The following is a 22065-nucleotide window of genomic DNA, read 5'->3' on the forward strand; positions in this document are numbered from 1 at the left end:
GGGTGATTCCAATTACTTTTTTATCACATCAATGAAATGGGATAATTTCCCTGAGTTTTGTGGAACAAGATGTTACCTAATGCAAATTACAGCAGCCACATGGATGTTTTATCAGAGGAGCTGTTCTTCCAGTTGGAACTATTGGAATACTTTCTGCAGCCTTTCCTCCTGCCTCGCCGTTGAACTGCTCCTGTGGTTGAGCAATATGAAGGTAAAGCAAAAAAACCTACAGGAGCACAAAAGGAGACTCATGAGGGCTGTGGATTTTATCCACTGAATTGGTGACAAACCCTGAAAGACGGATGGGACCTAATTGTAACAGTGATCCATAACGTGTGGTTCTCATACGTGCAGCTGCAGGTATGATGGTTCCTTCTCAAATTTCTGCATTTATTCCTGCAGCTTTGAGCATTGCAGTACAACGCCTTGTCACTGTGTATCTTTGCTCTGTTCACTAAAATTCTCTTGCCCTCACCACAGAGTCACATGTTTCTCACTCACCTGGCAATACTTAGAGCATTGTCAGGATCTGGAACTCTCCACATCACTGGGCAGCCATCAGTAAATGCACAAGCTCTCACTTTGGAGAACTTCTTAGGTGCTGTTGGGATGGATGTGAGCAATTCTGGCTGTGTCAGCCGAAAAGGCAGCAGACAAATGCAGGGAGGAGAGCATGCTCACAAGTGCTGGAAAGCAGCAGGCTGCCAAATGAGAGCATGCAGAGCGTGGTGCTTTAAAAAATGCTGGAATCTGTTACTTCTAATTTCCTGTGTTTTGAGAAATTTTTGAAGCTGTGATGGCACTGGAGACAGTAGTGATGATGAGCAGGAGAGAAACATAGCTTGCATGCAGTCCTCAATCTCAGAAAATTTTGAAACCTGAATCATTTTCTTCTGGGAAAACTTTTAGTGCCAATTGTGTTCCAAAAGAATTTCCGAGGCAGCCTGCCCATCCAATTTCTCTCTTTTTCAGCTTATAAAATAGCAAGCTGATAGCATGCATCTATCCTTTTGACCCGGTGGAGCATAAGGCAAGGGAATAGTCATTGGGCTGCCCCTGGAAGCTGGGTTATGGATTCTGACCAAAAGCATGGAAGCTGTAATTGGTGTGGAAGATTTTTCTTCTCTTAATCATGCCTTCATATTTGAACTCTTTCCAGTCTTCCCAAAGAACAAGTCATTAGCCACTCCTTTGGAAGCAGAAAAGCTTGAGGCAGCATAGCTTGAGATTTTTTTGACTTTTCAGCTCTGCTTTCCGCTGAGCACAGGATTACTTTTGCTCTGTGCAATTTGGATTATGTAGGGATTCAAACATCTGAGAGGGTGAGGGAAGTGCTAGTTTTTGGGTCAATGAATGAGACTTTTGGGGAACCTCTCTCTATTAGCTGGTATGTTTTCCAGGAAATTTGATGTTATCAGAGTAGTTACTGAAGCTACTTGCATGAAAATCTGAGAGGCTTGAATAGGATGTCAAAGTCTGAAAACTCCTTCTGCTAAGGACAGGTCTTATCCTGTGATGTGTGCTGAAGGCAGAAAATATTTCATAGCCTGTTCACAGCAGAAAGTATTTGAGAAAAAAAATCAGTATGCAAAAGGAAAGAGTTAAATTATCAAAAAACCATCAAGAAATGGGTTATAGTTATCTGATTTGACTGTCCAAGAAAAAGAGAACACTGCTTTCCCCAGGCCCAAAAAGAGTTTGCAGGACTGACCCCTGAGAGAAGCTAACCCAATAGGTATGGAAGCAAGAGATTCCTGAAGGAGCTCTCTCTGCCAGAAGAGCTGCTGCAGAGATGTTCCTCTTAAATAAAATAACACTATTCCTGTAGGAATTAAAATCTGAATAAATCACTAATGTTATGGAAAATACTCCAAAACCTACACTATGCTGTTCTGCATGCAGTTGCTCCAAAATACCCTGAAGAACCAAATGCTGTAACTTAAAGCCAACAGTACCAATTCAGTAGGTATATAACATCTTCCACTGTATGGAAACAAAATCAGGAGAGCTGATTTAATTCACAGAAAAGATGGAATTTGGTTAGTATCCTTCAGTGATTGGTAGTCTTACTGATGGTAGGATTTGTTTGGTAATAGCCAACTGTAAATACCATTTGTACCACGTAACCCCGGGTTACTGTGATTCCCACCCTCCCCCTGACTGATTTGATCTTGAGTAACTGAGACAGAAGTACCAAAGTACAGTAAATCCAACATAATACTTTCTTACCTCAAAATACACATTCCAAAACACTGGAAGAACACAGCAATTTTTTTTTCTGTGTTATTTACTCAAAAAACAGATGAAAAATAATGCAGTTCAGGAAGCTTATGTGTGATTAAAGGAATGTACTGTGCATACATCTTGATATGCAACATACATATAGTTGCAGTTGTATTAGTGCATGGAGTCGGAGAAGAAATTTCTAAGGGTGAAGCAAGAGTTGCGCCCAGAAATTAAGAATGAGACAGTCAACAAAGAAACTTGACTGGGATTTTATTTCTACTTTGCACACAAGGTTGCAGCATGTTGGAACCTCACATGGGTTCATTCAGTATTCGTCTTTTAAGCGTGACTAACATTCCGAGAAAAACGTCTAATATGCAGATGGAGCCTAAAAGAGCCACTTGGAACCTAGGGATCCAAGTCCATGGTGTATAGTCTGTTCTGGAGCTGGGATAACTTTTCTCGTGCATGCAGGTGAGGAGACCGAGGCTTGGCTGTTAGGGGGATGCATTTGGTGACAAAGTGACACTGTCCCTCCTGGGGCTGCCAGGCTGTGCCGATGTAACCTGCTCCGAATGTGCCGCTCTTCCCTACTTTCTACTCAATTTGCAGGGGTAACTGGCCATGCCAGGCATCCGCGTAGCTGTTGGGGTGCACGGCTTCTTTTAAATTGTCTGTCTCCAGCTTGAGTTATCAGATTACTTTTCTTTCAGGGGCCTGCACAGGAGAACAAGCCTCTGCCCAGTGCCAATTATGAGTGCAAAGAAAAGCCTTTTTGTTTGGGTTTGCCTTTGATGTGTGTCGAGAGGAAGCCTGCAATCCACACCGCTGGGTTAGCTGACCTCTCTGTGGTGAGTTCCAGTTGCATTGCTTTTCAAATAGCTATAAAAAGTGAAGGGTTTTCAAAGTTGTAATTCCAAATTGTTCCCAGCACAAACCCCAGACAGCTGCACTTTGTGCTGGAAATGCCTTGAAGGCTGAAGGAGGGATCCTTCCCTCTGGGCCATGTGGATGTTTTACAGCTGTACATGTGGCCTTGAGGTTAAAGTGACTTCCTTGGAGATCCCATCCATAGCTGGGCTGACCAGGCAGTTTTATGGCTATGAAGGATGACTTTGGCCTGTTGTCCCAAACGCTGCTGTGGGGGGAGGAATGTGATGATGGGAGCTCTGCACATCCTGGCCTTGCAGGGGCACCTTCCAGCGCCCTCACCTCTCTTTGCACACACTCCCTGCCTTCGGGGCCCTCCGAATCCCTAGGGACAGGTCTGGCCAGCCCAGAGGGAGCGCTGGGGACATCCCGCCAGCTCAATGGGCTAAGTGCTCCCATTAACTCTGTGGGGAAGCACAGGAGTCCTGGGCTGAGACTGTGCTTGACACCCGGGCCTCGTTTCTGGTCAGTCAAGTAGTGTTTGTTTTATACACCCTGAACTTTCTCAAGCAGATTTGGAAGCCCTGACATCTGCTTTACAGTTATCTGACAACTAATTTAATAAAAAACTCTGAAATTAACAGGCTGAATTTGTGTAGCTTGTGTTCTTCAGGGCCTCATCTGAAGGCTTTGCAGATCTTAATGGGCAGAACTTTGCAGATGCTGCACTGATCCACTAAGCTCTGCTCTAATATTATTTAAAAGTAATTACCCTCACCGTGTTGTTTCTCCTTTGCTATTTCTAAACTATGCAAATTCAGGAAGCTGCCTTTTGCGCATGATTATAAATTGTGGGCTGGGATGAGATCCCTAACAGGCAGCTAAAATATAATAAAATATTAAATGCATTTTCATATTGTGCAGAATCTGTTTACATATTATTCAAATTCTTTTCCCAGTAATGAACAGATACAGCAGAAGGGTTTTGGCATGTAGTTCTGCCCTTAACGAATTTTGCCTGAAAAGAGTACGAAGAAAATCTCAATAAAATATTAAGATTTGACCCATTGCTGATTATGTTTGAAAAGCACAGAGAGTCATGGCAGGAATGTAATAGGAGGCAGAAGGAAAGTAGGGTGCCAAGTGTATCCCTTAAAAAATTAAAATTCCCTGATTTGTTATTAAGAAGAACAGCAGGTTTTATTAGTGGCATATAAACAACACTGAAATGTGGAAGTGACAATTAACATCGGCCCATGGCTTGTTAAGTCCATGATAGAAGGTTATAATTCACATGCCATATGGACGTAGAAATTTTGTTGAGGGCTGCTCTCAACATGAGCTCATCACTTGGTACAAAATATTCTCCTGCAGGAACATGTCTCGGAGAACAGCAAGAGAATTGAGGGGCAACAATTTTCAGTATAAGAATCATTAAATTCTGTGAAGGAGTGAGATTATTTTATTTTCAACTTTGGCTTATTGATATTACTCTGAATTCAAAAGTTTCACTTAGATCCTGAAGTCTGAGTGCGCTCTTTTTCTTCCTGACTGGGACTGGTGATCTGTTTAGACTGTGCCATGTGCCACAGACAAAAGTCCTGCCACAGACTTTACCTACAAAACTCATTCTGAATGCCTGGCAGGAAACTGGAAATGGGAGTAAAACATAAAAAATAAAATATTAAAGATAGCTTGATGGAATCTGCCAGCTCATATGACACATAAAAAAAGATGTCAAAACCTGTTCTATTTAGGTGAATAAAAGAGAAGACAGGTGATGTCTCATACATATTACATAACATAAGGTAAATGCTAGTGAGAAGAGATTTGTGATAACATCGGCACACAAAAACCTTCATGGTGACTAAAAGCCACTTTACGTTTTAAGTAGGAGAAGCCATTAATTTTTAAAGCACAGAAAGCCCAGAGCCCTGCAGAAATTTAGCCTCAGGGATTGTCTCAGGCAAATCAGTTTAATTTAGCATTTAACAGAGAGAAAATGCATATACAAGTGGCAGCAGAAATTAAACTTTCAAGAGGGCTTCCAAATAAAACTGAAATCACGGATGATGAGCTCAGTTTTTTAAACACACCACATTACTTATAGAAATGTTAAGGTAAGTCATGGACCCAAAGTAATCCGATGTGGGTATCAATTATTTGAGCCTTCTGTAATTAAACCCAGACTTTTCTGATAGCTGTGACCGTCTCCACATTGTTTTGAAGTGTTTGACCTTGAATAATATTTGCTGAACTGGCTGTCTACGGCCACAGTATCACACAGCATATTTTGGAGCTGTGGAAAGATGAGCTCACCAAAGGCACACACAGTCCATAGCCCAGTCCACGGACAGTGACTGATGTCAGCCCAGACAAACAGTCTGATTTTCCTATATCCTGAAAATGCTCTCTGTCTGCATGGACATTCAGAGATGTTTTTGACAAAGTAATTCATCTCACCAGTCATCTTAATAGTGTCATTTCCCAATGTTATGTTCTCAGCTGAGATTCACCCATTAGTCACTGTTGTTGATTCAGCTAGGCTTCCCAAAGCCTGGCCTATGTCTCCTATCAGTTTCACCCTTGTGCATCCTTTTCTTTGAATTATTGATGATCCAACTCTGTATTAAAGTAATTCTGTGTACATAAGAGTGTATTTTATACTAACAAACACATTTGCTTATTTTGCTAAAGACCCTCAGGAATAATCTTTAATTTTTAAAAAATGCTGCATTAAAATTGTACTTCCCACTGAAAACACTGGGACTGTCCCAACAGACCACTGAATTACATGAGATTTAGGTACTATAGGATCCCCCCCTTAGCATGGGAAAGATATAAAAGAAGCCTTAGTTAGTTTCAGCCCAGTTCAAAATGAGACTCATTACTGCACCAACTCCATAATGGTGTTTTTAGAACAACAACAACAAAAAAAAAAGTGAAAAGCAGAGCTGGGGAACCTCAAAGTCAGTGAAACCATTCTTGAAGATTTAATCATTGCATATATATGGAACACTGACATTTTTAGTCTTAGGAGTATTGTGAGAATCCCAACTGTAGTCATGCCTAAATGCAAACCTTATAGAAATATTCCTTACAAAACTAAAGTCATTAAGCAAATTGATTTAGGGTTGGGAAGACATTGTTCTGTTTGGGATTCTATTTGGTTTTTCTTTTTAAAAACAGGGTCATCTCTAAAATAAGTTTTCCTCTTTAATTTGTCAAGAAAACGGAAAATTTTATTAAAAATACTGGTAAAAATACTGCTCGAAATTTTAATCCTCCTTTTTTCAGTAATATTCTGTTTTCAGTGAAGCACAGTCTGCACAAAGAAATTCAGCTGCAGAAACCATTGTTTGAAGTGGGAAGCTGAGACTTTCTGCGAAATTGCAAATAGCTAACTTGAAAAAGTTCTCCCTGGTATCTTCCTGTGAATGAAAAAGAACACAGCTCTTCTGACATGTGTTCTTGCTATCTGCTGATCTCAGCATTTAAGAATGTTTCGGAATAGGACGGGACTGTATTAAGGGAACTTGGATGAGTAAATCCTCTTGTGGCCCTTTAGGAAGTTATAATCTGCAAAAGGACTTCACTTGAAGGAATCTCTTCTACTTAGAAGGCAAAAAGGGAAAATTAAAGCTCCCTATTGCATGCAGTTTGCTATCTGATTTTCCTCCTCATGTGTAGCCAGATTTTTCTGAGGGAAAAAAAAAAACTTTAATGATAATTGCTTTTTTCCATAGCAGAGCAAGGATTTTTTTAACAGATGCTGACTGATTCTGTTCTGTGCAATTGCACTGGTGGCTCTCAAAGTACTTGTTCAGGGCTGCCAAGTTATGAAATGTTTGAGGTACAAGCAGAGCGTGAATAAAGCTTTTATTGCTTTGAACAAGACATCTCGGCTCAAAATTCCTTTGCTTACATTTCCGTGGATATTAATGATCTCTTAGTTAAATCTGGATATAAAACTGTCAGATGGACTAAAACAAATCAAATCATACTTCTTCTTAGTTTTGCCTTTTAAATGTTTTATGGTTACTGTTACTGGACTTCCCTCCTCTTCTCATGGTTTGTGTTTACTGGCTGTTACATGGTCACCTTTTTAAATACAAATACAGCCCCAAATCAGCAGCTGCTTTTATTGTCATTTATGTCAACAGAGTTGTTGTCTCTGCTTTCATAGATGAGGGAATAATTTCAGATGAGTGAAGAACTCCTTATAATCTTCTTTATATTTGAGATGATATCTCTGTAAAACAGCAGGCTTCCCAGGGTCTAAGATCTTTCAGATATGCTAGAAAAAGCTTCTATTAATCCTCTTAAAATCTGTCTCAAGTCTTTAAATACTGTTGGTTTTGTGTTTTCCAGTTCTAGATTATACTTTTGTGTTTGTCAGTCTTTTTTTCTAAAGAAAGTTTTATAATTTAATCTGATAATGATTAAAAAAAAAATAGTTACATGAACAGTTTTAAAATTTTTTTCTACCTTTTTTCTCTTCTCTCCAGGTGGTTTTGTAAGTGAAGACAAGTAGGAAAGGCAAATATGGAAGAATTTTGTGTTTCAGAAAGGAAATTGATGTGTTTAAATACATTGAAAGAGAAAATGAAGTTTCACTATTTTATATAAAATGACTGTATCGTTTTCAACAAGACCTAGCTACTAATACTTATTTCTGATATTACTTAATTCAAGTTTAATTACAGCATGTCAGGTATAATAACAAATGGTAGAAATTGCACTGTGAATTCAAAGGTTGCGCCCTTTCTGGTGCTGCAGCACAAGCCTGATCTGGACAAGATCCTAGGCAGCAATGCTGAGCAAGTTCAGTGTTACAACAGCATCGTATTTAGCTCCTCTTGTCACTGTATGTTCCAAAGGCTGTAAGATTCTCCCTTGTTTCTGATTCTTCTCATAATATTGCTGTGTGATACTCTAATGCTGCAAAAGTTGTGTCAGCACCCTGTGAGCCAACATCTGGAAACCATTAATGCTTCGTGGAGCACAGGATGGCACAGACACCACTGATGCATCTGGAAAGAGCAAAACCTCTCTGCTGTGCCCTGGCAGGGTGGGTGATTGCCAGGGGAAGGCTGGCAATCTCTCAGGATCCTTCAAACAGACTCCTGGCATGTATACAGTGGCTGAACCTACAGCATGACCAGGAGCCCAAATATTCCGTGTGAAAAGGATGTGGGATATTGCTCTCCTGGTTTTTGTTGGTTACAATCAGTTAGTGAGAGTCCAGTCTGTAAAAAGTGACAGCTGCACCTGTGTGGATAAATTACCCATCTGAAACAGATCTGAAACCAAGTATTTTGAACTTAATTGCATGTCTTGCATCGCGTTGGGTTTATTCATGTGCACAGTGGCTCTGTGGCTCACGGCAGCAATCACAGGTAGGATGTCTTGTTACACGTGACATGAATGATACAAGACTTTTTCCATGCTGACATGGTTCATCTGCTCAAACCTAAAGAGCTCATTTAGTGAAGCATCCTTATTTTTCATCCTTCTTTTATTCTCTTTTACTGATAGCATCAATTCATCATTCAGCTCCAGTTCAAACCCAAATATTTTAAATGCACATCTTGTGAGACGATTTATGCAAGAGCAATTGTATCTGATTATTACATATTTTCCACAGAATCTAGAAAAGCTCCCTAAAAGTCAGGAAGAACTATAGCTTCTAATTACTATTTTTTTCTGAACACTTCCTCTGTTTATTAATATCATAGCTGGCAACCCTTACCAAGCTCCCTTGATTCTCCTGGTTCTGCTAAGAGCTGAGACTCTTCAGGCTGAAGAAAAGTGCAGAAGACACAAGTAGAAGTGATGCTGTCTTTTTATCTTATTATTTTATCTTTATCTTTATTTTATTTTATTTTATTTTATTTTATTTATTTTATTTTATTTATTTTATTTTATTTTATTTTATTTTCCAGGATGCCTGCAGCTATGATTTTCCACTCAGTGAAGATTTTTTGCCCCGAAGGAATGAGCAGTAGGCAGATGCTCAGAGAACTAGTGATATGGATCTAGGAAGATATTAAGACCCGCAGCTCGCGACAAACTAAAACCTTTTGCAAACAGAATTACAATTAGCTGCGGTCTGATGGGTTTTCTGAGGACTCAAAGAATCTTGGTGGTTCAGAAAGAGAACTTTAACTTCTAATAGGCCTCGTTTTCTGACAGCTATGCAGAGGCAATGGAAAACATTTGTCAAAACAGATGGCAGGTTTAGCCCCCCGCCACTGAGTACAAATGGGAAGTTCAAGGTCCAGTTTGTGGCTCCTGAGCCAAGAAGCATTTGGAAGCTCAGTTAATATTGAATGGACCCCAAAAAATACACTGTTACAATTCCAGGACGCTATGGCCAAACTCAGAATGCCGTGAGCAGTCGTTTCACAGCTTATGCTTCCAGCCAGAACGAAGAACTGCTGAGGTGCACAAAAACTGAGATGTAGCAGCTAACATGGCTTTCGGGATTTTTGAGAAGACACGTTTGACAGCTGCTTCAGCCCAGCGGAACATTTCTTTGCCCAGTGCTTCCTGATATTTTACTGCCACTCCGTGATTTTCCTACACTAAAATAAATATTATCTGAAAAGCATTTCATGTGTGTGAAATATACGTGGAGATGAAAAATGAAAATCTCTGGTTTTCATGCTGGCATGTTATACTAAAGTAAGTTTCATGGAATCTCTAGGTAAATTTGTGTAAACTATGATCTGTGGAGCTGAAAGGTTTTAATTTCTGGTGGGGTAACTACTGAAAGCAAAACAAAGTCACAGAGATGTTTTACATGCATTCAGTGAAACAAATACTGGGGTAATTTGTGCTGACAAATAATGAAAAAGGTTCCTGCTATGATTGAAACAGTTTCCTGATAAATGAGCAGAGGTTACTTGCCTGAGTTTGGGATAAGAACATCGAGAAAGCTCCTACGAAGTGTTTGTAATAGTGATCAGCGCTTTATACAGACCCTAATCAAGATCCTAATAATTTAATCATATAATAAATTAGAAAGGGTACTCACAGCAGTGCAGTAAGTGCAAGGTTAAACTGCACCATGTCTGTCTCTACTTTTGCATCCCTTCTCCATACACCAGGAATTACGCATCGAAGACCAGAAGTGAAGCACAGAACTGACCTCTCAGTCTTGCACACAAGTCTCTGTCACCAGGTTCAGAATGTTTCTTCCCAGCTGAGTCTTGCTGAGCTCCCTTCTTCTTTCTTCACACTGAGGGGAATGTACAGCAGCAACTTAAAATTAAGAGCAAGGGCTAAAAGACAACTTTTCTGTCTGATAATTGTCAGACTACCTGCATTTGTTTTCCACAGTTTCACAGGAATGACTTCCTAAGGATTAGTTAAGGCTACCTGATGATTTTACCTTTTTTTCCTTCTAGAATTTCATCAAGCTACAGAATGGATGTCATGAGTGAAAACCAAGCTGCCCTTAACTGTATCTTAAGGTAGGTAAGCTGTTGAACACCCGGTGTTATTACTTTTTTTTGTTTATTTGGAGTTGTAATGAAGCATTGATGTGCATTATACCCTGAGTAACTTGCAAGTGAGTATGGAACAATGGCAGCTCCTTAATTTCTAAACCAGTGGTTTCAGACTGGACCTAGAGACCAAGTTAAGTAATTGAAATCCAGGTAACCTTATAAAGATGTGCAATTCTTCCTCTTCGTCACCTCTTGTGATCTTTATGCAACAAATCTGGCCAATATGTCACCACTGCTTCCCACACAGCAGAACTGGGAGATCCGTGATGAAAACTGTTAAGTATTTCCTTAGGATTTAGGCACTGATGTTCAGTGCAGCAGCAGCAGCAGCAGCAGCAGCAGCAGGCAGATGTTAACACACCTCAGTTGGCAGGAAGATTCAACTTTTTAAAGACTGGGTGTTCCAAACAGCTGTGGCAGATGTACAGTGAAGCCCACAGAGCTGTGGGAGCTAATCTCTAATGCTGAGGGTCTTGGTCTTCCCAACAGATAACAGCTGGCTGTAGTGACTGTCTCCGGAGGGTTGCTGTTATTTGGAAGCAACACATTTCAGTGCCTCTTTTCTTGGCAATACCTGGGATTAATTTAGTCTACTGTTGTCTAAAGATCCCTGTGAACAAGGGTCTATCTTGAAGGAAATGGCTGCAGAGATCCAAACTGAGCAACGAAGAATTTGTGGTTGCCAAATTTGTTTACATAGATGGGGTTTTTAGCTGAGACTTTCACTGTGTGGTTTGACACTAAAAAAACTTATTCCTGGACTGAAGCACTGGGAAACAGTATAAGGGAATAAAAATGGATGTACAGAACTAGAAAACAACTCTTTAACTATATCTGTCATTTAAAATAGGGAAAAAAAAAATCATTAAGTTAATTGCATTTTCCAAGTCTGACTGCAGAACAAGGCATTTCTTGTTGGATTTCTGAATGTGTTCAGTACTGTGCAAACAAAAGAAATGCTCTTTTCCCTTAATACTTGTATAAACCTAGGTTCTGCCACTTTAATCTACCAGTGACAATAATGTAGCATTTTATTTCCTGCTTTGTTGTGACTATTGAACCTATGAGCTTAGATAATTTTGCTAAAACATAATTAAAATTTAACAACTTGCCCAGTTATCCTCCTAGTCAAATTTGTCTTCATTTGAAAAGGCTATTTTCTAATGTTGCCTTGTTAAGTTCTGTGAGAAAGATCAAAGTGAATCCTGTTCCTTATTACAAAGGATCAATGGACCAGATAATTCAAGGTTTGCTAAAATATCTCAGTGAATTCAGCTGTAAGCAGCAATTATTATGTTATTAGGCCATTTTACAGTAAGAGTTAAGCTCCCAATCCTTTTGTAAACAGCATCAATACATGCTAAACAAGTACCTCTTTCCTGTGGAACATGGTTCTGTTTTTATTTCAAATTTCAAAATGTACCATGTCCTTTTCAGTTGCTAAGCTGTGTGATTTACTAACTGTTCTCGATGGATTGTATTGGCATCCCATCAGGACTGTGTTCTAGCTTTCCTCCCTAAAATACAGGCAGTTCTAAGAAAGCAGCACTATTCTTGTGAAAACAGCACTTATATATTTCTCTTGCATGTTTATCCTCAGCATCATCTTACTGGGAACATGTTTAACCTGCCAAAAGCTCTTCTGAACTCTGACTGCCAACCATTCCAAAGTCCAAATTTCTCATGCAAATGCCGTATGACCTCAGGTAGCTAGAGAACTCCAGGTTCTCTGAGCACGCTATCCGTAACCAACTCTACAATTTTCTGAGCCTTTTGGCTGCTGCGTATTCGAAGCGCTGTTTACTTATTGCCCTTGTCATCTAATCAGACTGCATAGCTTTGATCCAGGCAGTTTGCTTTCAGTCTTACCTCGGGATTCACAACCTCATCGTGCTGAGAAGTCTGACCCAGGTGCCTTATCCTGAAAACCTGGGGCTTTTTGTTTGTTTGATTAACTCCCATGGCTTGCAAGCAATCCAGCTTTTGTTCAGTCGCTGTTCTGAAGGCTGGTGCATGGCTCTGCACGGCTTGGGCTTTCCTTAGTCAACATATGGACTATAATATATTGTTTGTTTTGAGTCTGATGTCATGGGAAAAAGTGTTGCTTCAGTCAGTATGGAAACTTGCCCAGATACATTCGAGTTGTTTCTTCCTTGACTGTAGTATCTGCTTGAAACTTTTCACTTGCCTTCTAATGGTTATTCCTGCTCATCCACAGGCTGTTTCCAGTCCAAATATAGTGCTACTTGTTTGAAAAAACCCAAGAGGCAGTTCTCTTTTTGGCACACGTTTAACAATCCCAGCTAAATCCCTTCTGAATTGCCATGGTCCAGTTTGTCGTAGAAGGTCACAGGCTTGCTGAGGCTGTCCCTCCAGACGTTTCAGCGACTTCTGTGTCTGCACAGCTACAAAAACTCGGCTGAAATCTGGAATGTTTTTCAAACCCTGTCTTCCCCTCCCTCCAAAGTCGCTGTGAGGAAGCAGGGACCAAGGGTATCCTTGTGAAACTCCTATTGACCCCTAATATGGAATGTGCAGCCAGTTCAGGGCTGCATCGAGGTCCTGTGTTTGGGGTTTGTTTTTTGTACTGAGGGAGCATTTCAGATGATTGGGAATGACTTTAAAAGAACAGCTAAAGTGATTTTATTTGCTTGTCTGCATAACTGAAGGATATTAGTCAGGGCAAACTAATGTAACTCCAGTGATATTAATAGAGCTGAGTTAGAACAACTGGAGAACAAGACCTTAAATTCTAGGGAAATTATTATTGTGCAGGCTGAGTTTCAAAGGCTCTAATGCTGTCTAATAATGTTAGGAGACTCTAATACCCAACTAATTCCTAATTAGTTTTTCCTTCCCTGTCAACTCCTCTGTTATGCCTTTTTTGTTGATGTCAGAGTTTTGCTGTAAGAAAACAAGAAATCTGTTCAAGAAAAACCTGCCCTGAGCTGTGCCTCCAGACATGTAGTACCTGCCCAGGACAAGAGTCTGAGCAGGCTCAGGGCTTGCACACTCTCATTGAAACACTCTGAAAATCAAAATGTGTTTCTGCTTTGTAAACACCAGCTGTGATTTTTCTGTAACTTCTAACATAGCTGATTAGGAATGGATTTTCCTGGGGACAAAGATACCATTCTAACTCGAGGGTTGCCAGATTTCAAGCTCCTCTTATAAATCACTATGGCTCTTCAGAAAAAAAGATGAAAAATATAAATGCTGGCGAAACCACCCCTCCAAGGAGAAAGCCCTAACTCCATAATGTGTGAAAAGTTTGCTCCAAAAAATGGCTGAACTATTTCATACCAAACTTTAAAAAAAAAAAAAAAAAAAAAAAAAAAAAAAAAAAAAAAAAAAAAAAAAAAAAAAAAATTAAAAAGTTACTAAGTCAAAGAAGAAGAAATTTAAACCTGGATACTTGAAGTTTGGCTCTATAACTTTTCACACATTATGGAGTTAGGGCTTTCTCCATGCCATCTGACTAACCACTCCAATTTTTGTCTGCATTAGAAACTTTATACAGTACTATGAGGAACCATGTGTGTGGAGATCTTGGGTTGGTTTTATCTGGATTTGGAGGATCTTCTGAATACTATCAAAACAATGAAAAAGGGTCTGAGATCCCAGCTTTTCTCAGGCAGTATCCATCAGAGAGGGCAAGTGTGTAACTCCACCAAAATAAAGAAATGCTTACATTATTAAAATAATGCATATTCTATTATCTAAGGCACCTAGGAGTTGTGCTGCGTGGGGAGCCAGATTATAAAACAAATAGAGAGACCTTGTACAATCTGTTCTGGACATCCTTAAATTGCAATGCAGAAGATGGCAAAATGAATCCACCTGAAAATGGACTCGAAATAAACAACTACTTGAACGCAATTTCCTTTTACCCAGAAGCTAGAGCAGTGCTTTTTTGTTACCTTGCCTAACCTATTGCATTCCCAGGCTACCTATCAACACAGTCTCAGATCTCCCTTTGCATACCATGATGAGAGAGAAACCAGGAGCCAGGCAGAGAATGGGTTTGACTCGTTCTGTGCCGCCTTTGGGGGGCGAGGAAAAAAGGCTGAGGGGGAGGGGGTGGAGACTCAGGGATTCTGATGTCATTTAGGGCACCATTTGGGGCTCTCTAGGAGAGGGAGCCACCCTGTGGTAGAAGAGCAGGTGAGTAGGGAATGAGGAGAGGTCACTGCTGGATGCCGTCCCCCAGAGGATCCCAAAGCTGCCAAAAAAAAAAAATCACAGGGAGGGGTGGGTGTAGAATACCAAAATCTGTCAAGTTTTTATAGGTATTGCCACAGAATTGGAATTCATCTCTAGATCCACTTGAAAAAATACCCTAAAAAATACCCTCTATCCACTTTATTGTATACGGGAATGTAGGAGACTCTGACTAGGGATGGGTAGTAGTTTTGACAATAATGCCATAACGTTTTTATCTAGGAATGAAACAATCAAGTACCTGAAACCATAAGAACAGATGCTGGGGCTGAAGGGAATATAAAGGGCTCTCTGGCAGTTTCTGCCTCCGTTCTCTGCCTGCCCCTGAAGTGTGTGGCAGCCCCAGAAGACATTTGTCATCCAGACTACCAAAATGAAGACCTGTAAAATCCTAGCTCTGCCTTGTGGTTAATGTGCTTTTACTTCACAGTCACGCTGTCACAAAATCGAGGAAAGAGTAAATGTGACTGGTTCCCACTATGGCTGTGTGAAGGCTTTTTGTTAAGGCTGGTGCATTTATGTTCTCTTTTTCCACTCCAAGCTTGGCTTCAGCAGGGCTCTTAGGAGTTGGTGATAATTCTACTTTTTCTGAAGGTCTGTGAAAGTGTACTACCAAAATGGCTATTTTCTCCACTGAAAAGCACTCCTTCAATGACTGTCATGGATGTGTTTTAGTCATCTAGCCTGATGTACTATAAATTCTACTTTCCAAGCCACCACCTGTAGTAGTTTTCTGTTTGGTTTATGTCTGAGAAGTGGGATTTTTGCTGGAGAGGTGCTGTTGGGAAGAAAGGATGGAGTAAATCTGCTTTGGGGATATGCAGGGAAGTGGAGTATTTATAAACTGTATCCATATTTCCCTGAATTCTGGTTGTTTGGATTTGGCTTAAGCTTGTGAAGATAAACCGTAAAAAGCCTCTGAGCTCTCCGTGGATGCATCAAACACTTCCACAGAAAGGCAAGCCAGTAATTATTCCAGAGGAAAAAATTGCAGGTGATTGTTTCTGTCCCATCTGAGGGACGGCGAGTTGTTTCTGCCCATCCCAGAGACGCTGGGGTCCCAGACCCCCTTGCCCAGGTCCCTGACCCTCCAGGGCAACCAAAGGAATGCCCTGGACTCCAACAGGTGATGGCTTATGGTCAGTGGGGAATTTCATTGGGAATTATGAACCTCAGACACATGAAATTTTGGAGGTGGAATCCCAATTTCAGCCTTGGGCACTCGAAGGAGAAGAGTGGTCCTTATCAACAGAATGAAAAGACCAGTGTCCCAGTGTGCCAGATGCAGACAACGAGCTGTCCAGGGAATGAGCAGCAAGTGGCTTCTGCCCCTGCCCTGACACTTGGAGTGGCAACAGCACCACGTGTGAGCTGTGAGGATGAGGAGGGGACAGAGCAGCCCCAGGTGAGAGCTGTGAGGATGAGGAGGGGACAGAGCAGCCCCAGGTGTGAGCTGTGACAGTGAGAAGGGGGCAGCTCCTGCCAGGGGCTGTTTTTAGGGGGAGCTTCCCTGAGCTCTGTTGTTTCCCTAAGCTTCCCTTGGCCTGGAGCTGCTGGAGGAAAGGGGTTTATGGTGGCTCCTGGGGGTGTCTCATGGAACAACAGTGAGAGTATCTCACAGGGCCTGTGTGAGCACCTGGATGCACTTGGATGTGGAGCATTGTTTAAAGAAGATGCTGAGGGGCAAACCTTTGTGCCAGGCAGGAGCAGGTGAGCCAGCATGTGGATTTGCTGGGGAACCTTTCTCCTTTTTTTTTTCTTTTGATTTCATCTTGCCAGTCCCTCCCAGGTGCTCCCAGAAAAAAAAAAAAAAAAAAAAAAAGAGGGTTATGAGGACAAAAGGAGTTTAGATTGAGGGAAGAAACTCCCCTTCCATTTTTGTCTGTGTTTGAACTGGGGGGATCCCCCTTCACCTGTCATTTTAAGGTATTTATTGAAGGAAACCTGGCTTTTCCAGGCTGTTAGGGGTATTAGTTGACAGGGAATCCCTGTGTTCTGTTTTAAATGGAAGGGGGGAAAATATTGATGCTGTATTATGGGTCTGAATTGGTAAATCCCCCACTTTCATGATCCTAAGGTTTAAACTGAGAGGGAAGACCTGTTGTTCATGTTTAGTAATGGTTTGAATTGAGGTGAAAATCTCCCTTTTCCCATCAATTGAAAGATTTAATTTGAAGCAAAATCCTCTTTTTTTTCCTGCTATTTTAGCAGATTGAATTGAAGGAGAGAGCACAAGTACTTGCCCGTTGTACTGGTTTCAGCTGAGGTAAACACCCCCTGTTGCCTCAGTTTCAGGGGTTAAATTGAAGGAAACTCCTGCTTTTCAAGCACTGAAGGGTTTAAAATGGGGCATGCTGCTGCATTTGAGGGTGCTTCTGCCCGTGCCCTGGCACCAAATGCTTTGCTCAGGAGCACTCCTGGCATTCATTCCCTGGGGAATTGCTGAGGTGGAGCGGGAATGTCATGGCTGGGCTGCCGCCAGGACTGACAAACGCGTGCAGAGCTGAGGTGAGCTCTGCTGGGCTGGCAGGTGGGAACAGCAACACTGATCTGTGCCTGTCCTGGCCTCTCTGTCCACTCCAGGTGTGGGGCTCAGGCACTGCCGGGGCCCCCTTGGCCTGGTGCTGGTGTGTAGGGTCATATTTACAGGAAAATGGACATGAACTAAATGAACCGGACTAATCTTCTGGAACTAAGGAAGGAGGTCACCTTTGTGAATAAAAAAGGCTGATGTTGCAAGAAGAAAGAAGAAGCAGAAAAGTTGCTGATGGGCACAGGGGTGTCAACCTTACAGTATCAACTGTAACTTAATCAATTAGATTAAGAAAAAGATGCATTGCTTGCCCCGTGGACAGGATAGAGCCATCAGTCAAGAGATGTGTGGACAAAGCAAAGCTACCAATCAAATAATGAGTGACTGCGTAAGCCAAGATAAATATAAACAATGTTTAGAAGCACAATAAATGGCTTTTGCTAGATTCACATTGAATTGTGTGGAGTCCTTTTTCTTCTCTCCTTAGCTGGTGGACCCCAACGTGATCTGAATCGGAGGAAAGGCAGCAGAACCCAGAAGGAGAGTCTGGCTGGAGGATGGCTCAGCGTGACTGAGACCAGCAGGCTGGAGGATGGCCTGGGACTGAACAATGTGCATTGCAACAGGTGCCCAGTGAGGTGAGCAGCCAGGAGGAGGAGATGGGACAAAGTCTGACTACAGATGGCAATGCAATAGTGGTTACTCCTCCATATCCTTTCCAAGAGAGGAATTAAATATGATGAGAATATCCTCAGAAAATAGTTATTATGGAACAGGGAACGTGGACTGTCCACAGAAGCAAATGTATTTAAAGTAGAGACATGGGAACATAGAGGACAGCTTCTGTGGGACAAAGTAATGGATTGAAGGAGGAAAAAGAGCTAGCAACAACTTGGAAACTGGTAATTACGATAATCCGAGAAATGAAGGCAGAACAAAATGCTGCCGCTGGAGCATACGCTGCTCTAGGCCTGGTCTCGGTGTCTGCTTATCCAGTAAAAGTATTTGACAATGATCCTTGCATTCCTTCTTTTGCTCCGCCATCAGCACCCCCGCTGGAGGAAGCAGGAGGAGGAGAGTCACAGACAGTACAGAACTTATCTCCACCATAAGAATTGGGCATTGTTAACCCTCAAAGGGCACTGAGCCCAGCACAAAATGAGCTGATGGAAATTGAGCCCAAGGGACAGGGAGCTGTGACCTGTCATCTGTATCCACCATTCCCTCTGACAGCTCTGCCATCACCCACTGGCCAGTATATTTGGCAGGCGAAGGGTGACCAAGCTTTTATGGGTATCGGAGTTATTTGAGAAATTGCGGGAGTTGGAACAACAACAAAAACTGCATGAGCAATTCATATGAGACAACATGGCAGCCATGGATCAGCTGACGGGGGCTAATAATACAAAGACAGCTGGAGTCAGTGACAATGATGATCCCAGATTATGGTGGAATGGACTGATAAAAGATACGAGAGTGAAATTATTCCAATAGCATGTCCAGCTCAACTGAGGGGGAGTGACAGGAATGGAGGGAGGCATGCGAATACATGGTTTGCACTAGATTGGAGAATTATTATGGAAGCTAGAAAATCGCTATGGGTTAACCTTCCGCTATACACAAACCTTTTTTGACAATATTTTTACTGGATCACTCCTGACCCCTTTTGATAACAGACAGATAGCTAGACTGATAGTAACACCTATGCAAGAGTTGATATGGTGGACAAGGTAGACTGATTTGTGTCAAATTGCAGCAGTTAATCTGGAAAAGAATGATGGGGATCCTTTAAGGGCAATTTCTGTAGATATGTTACTAGGTCAGGGACCTTTTGCAGATGCTCAAGTACAGGGACAACTGCACTTAGAAATTTTACGGCAGTCACAAGGTCTAGCAAGGGAAGCTTTAAAAACATTACCAGAAGATGGGAAATTGATTCCTTCTTATGAGAAAATAAAGCAAGGTGTTAAAGGATCATACATGCAGTTCCTAGATAGGCTGAAAAATGCTTTAGAAAAGGCACCGCTTTCTGACTCTCAGAGAAGCCTTGCTTATGATCTTGGCTGTAGAAAATGCTAATCAGACTTGTAAGAGATTATTCCATGCTCTGCCAAGAACTGTGACCTTGGTGGAAAATATTGAAGCTTGCTCCTGAGCTGAGGAAAAAGCAGGATATATGGCTACTGCATTTTCACAGCTGTTAAGCCCTTAATTCAGCAAGGAAGGAGTGACCGAGGTCTAAAATGTTTCAACTGCGCTAAGCCTGGTCACCTTAAGGCCCAATGCAAGGCAAAGAGGAAGGGAGGAGGACAACAAACAAAACTGTCACTGTCTGGTGGCAAGAGATTTAGTGAAACTTGTAACCTTTGTGATAAATTTGGCCATTGTGTGCAGGAATGCCGCTCAAAATTTTAAAAAGACAGGAACCCCATGGGAAACAGGCTGATGAGCACATGGGGCCCAAGCATGATGACACAAAACAAGGGCTGTCCAGCTCCCTGGATGGCATCTCTGCTGTCACAGCAGGGAGTGCCTGAGTGGATGTCACAACAGCAGTAACCATGACCCTTGCTAATAACCAGGTACAATCTATCCCTACTAACATGAATTCACCCTTGGGGAGAGGATTAAGTGCTTTGCTATTAGGCAGATCATCAACAACGCATAAAGATTTGTTTGTTTTGCCTGGGGTAGTTGATGCTGATTATAGTGGCAACATAGGAATAATGGTATGGACACCCAACCCTCCAATTTCTATCCCGGCAGGGACAAAAATTGGACAATTGGTACCACTTAAAGCTATGGTCCCTAAGAGCAGTGAAATTATTAGGGGAGATAGAGGATTTGGCTCATCTGGAGAGCCTGAGATTTATTTTACTATGGAAATTGACAAATCCAAACCAATCAAAGAAGTTAGAGTAATTGGGACTGGATGGGACCACTTTATAGTTTAAAATGTTGCTGGATATCAGAGCGGATGTCACCCTTGTTCCTAGGGAAAAATGGCCTCAATATCGGCCTTTACAGAGTTTACAGACACCAGCAGTCAGGGTGGGAGGAGTTCAGATTACTCAGATTAGTAAACTGCCAATTGGCTTTTCATTACTTGATAGGTTAAAGGCATCAACACGGCCATATGTAATGAGAACCACAGTTTGCTTATTAGGAAGGGATGTGTTGAGTCAGATGGGGCTTCAGCTTACCTCAGAGGATGTTTAGGGGTGGCCATGGGAAGGCGACTGGTCCAAAAGTTAACATGGTTGACAGACACTCCTGTATGGATTGACCAATGGCCACTAACCAATGAAAAAATCGCCCACGTGCAAGAACTGGTTCGGGTGTAATTGGACAAGGGCCATATTGTTCCTTCTAACAGCCCCTGAAATAGTCCTGTGTTTACTGTTCCAAAGAAAAGTAGAAAATGGTTGTTGCATGACCTGCATAAAGTTAACCAGGTTATCCGGGCCATGGGTTGATTACAGCCAGGACTCCCATCTCCCAACATGTTACCAGAAAACTAGGATCTTTTGATTATTGATTTGAAAAATAGTTTCTTTACAATTTTATTACATCCAAATGATTGCCCTAAGTTTGCCTTTTCAGTGCCTTTGGTCAACAAAGAATAACCCATAAAACGATATCATTGGGTAGCTTTACTGTAAGGGATAAGAAATTGGCCCACAATGTATCAAATGTATGTAGCATGGGCATTGGACCCAATCTGCCGTAAAAATCCAGCCTTGCTAATTTATCATTATATGGATGATATCCTTATAGCAGGGGAACAGCTTGACATAGATACCTTGTTGACCAAACTGGAAATTGAATTAGCTGATGTAGGTCTGCAGATTGCTCCAGAAAAGGTTCAGAGGGAGAGCCCCTAAAGATATTTGGGTTGGATTATCACAGAAAGTGAGATAAGGCCACAGAAATTAACAAGCAGGAGTGAGATAAAAACACTGGCTGATGCACAGAAATTGGTGGGTGATATAAATTGGATTAGAAGCACCTGTGGAATAACCAATGAGGATCTGGGGCTGTTACTACAGTTGCTAAAAGAGGAACAGATGCAGAACGAACATTAACACCTGAAGCATAGCAAGTGCTGAAAATAGTTTCTAAGAAAATTGTTCATGCATATACATCATGGTGGAATCCTGAATGTGAAGTAGGCCTTCACAAGGCCTTCACAACAAGATGGTTGTTACCAATTGCAACATCCTTATGCAAATTTGATGCAATGGAAGGCTGAAAGAAAATACCCACTCTTTATTTTGGAGTGGATTTTTCTACCAGCCTCTCCACAAAAAACTGTAACCACCCATTTAGAGACAATTGCTCAGTTAATTATGAAAGGAAGAAGCAGGGTTATGGAAATAAAAGGAAGTGATCCAGATTATATCGTGGTACCTTTGGTAACAGAATATTTACAGTGGGCGTTACAACAGTCTGCAGAAATGCAGATAGCACTCCTAGAATATGAGAGCCAGGTGAAGGTACATTAACCACCACACAAAGTAATAGCACTATTGTCATCCTGTGATATAGAGGAGATAACTAAGTATTCTGTAACCCCAGTGAAAGGCATGACTGTGTTTACAGATGCCAGTAAGCAGACCCAGTGTTTGGCCATTACCTGTTTGCAAGATGGTCAGTGGAAGGAAGAAGTCTTAACAGATGTAGAAGGGTAAGTGCAAGTGT

At 41.5% G+C, this 22065-nt stretch overlaps 1 protein-coding gene and 1 long non-coding RNA gene across 5 annotated transcripts in view; one reads left to right on the forward strand and one right to left on the reverse strand.

Annotated features, from left to right (window-relative positions):
• The window catches only part of PDE5A (phosphodiesterase 5A), a 116746-nt gene extending 103719 nt beyond the window's left edge, over positions 1-13027 (reverse strand). Inside the window, exons 1-2 of one of the 2 annotated variants that reach the window (XM_040063901.2) lie at positions 12480-13027; positions 10250-10339 (exon numbers count right to left, since the gene is read on the reverse strand). The gene's annotated coding sequence lies outside the window, so the exon portion shown is untranslated. Of the gene's footprint in view, positions 1-10135; positions 10340-12479 lie in introns of both variants that reach the window. The other variant, XM_040063900.2, reaches the window with a different exon arrangement.
• A 3317-nt stretch (positions 13028-16344) lies between these two features.
• Positions 16345-20708, forward strand: LOC120753563 (uncharacterized). Of its 3 annotated transcripts, XR_005701149.2 has the most exons (3): positions 16345-16541; positions 17040-17097; positions 17415-20708. It is a non-coding gene; the product is annotated as an uncharacterized LOC120753563 (long non-coding RNA). The 3 variants fall into 3 exon arrangements; XR_009207906.1 differs by having other exon boundaries at positions 17040-20708; XR_005701148.2 differs by lacking the exon at positions 17040-17097.
• Positions 20709-22065: the final 1357 nt, after the last annotated feature.

This window comes from Hirundo rustica, chromosome 5, assembly GCF_015227805.2.
Source record: "Hirundo rustica isolate bHirRus1 chromosome 5, bHirRus1.pri.v3, whole genome shotgun sequence".
Classification (NCBI taxonomy): Eukaryota; Metazoa; Chordata; class Aves; order Passeriformes; family Hirundinidae; genus Hirundo; species Hirundo rustica.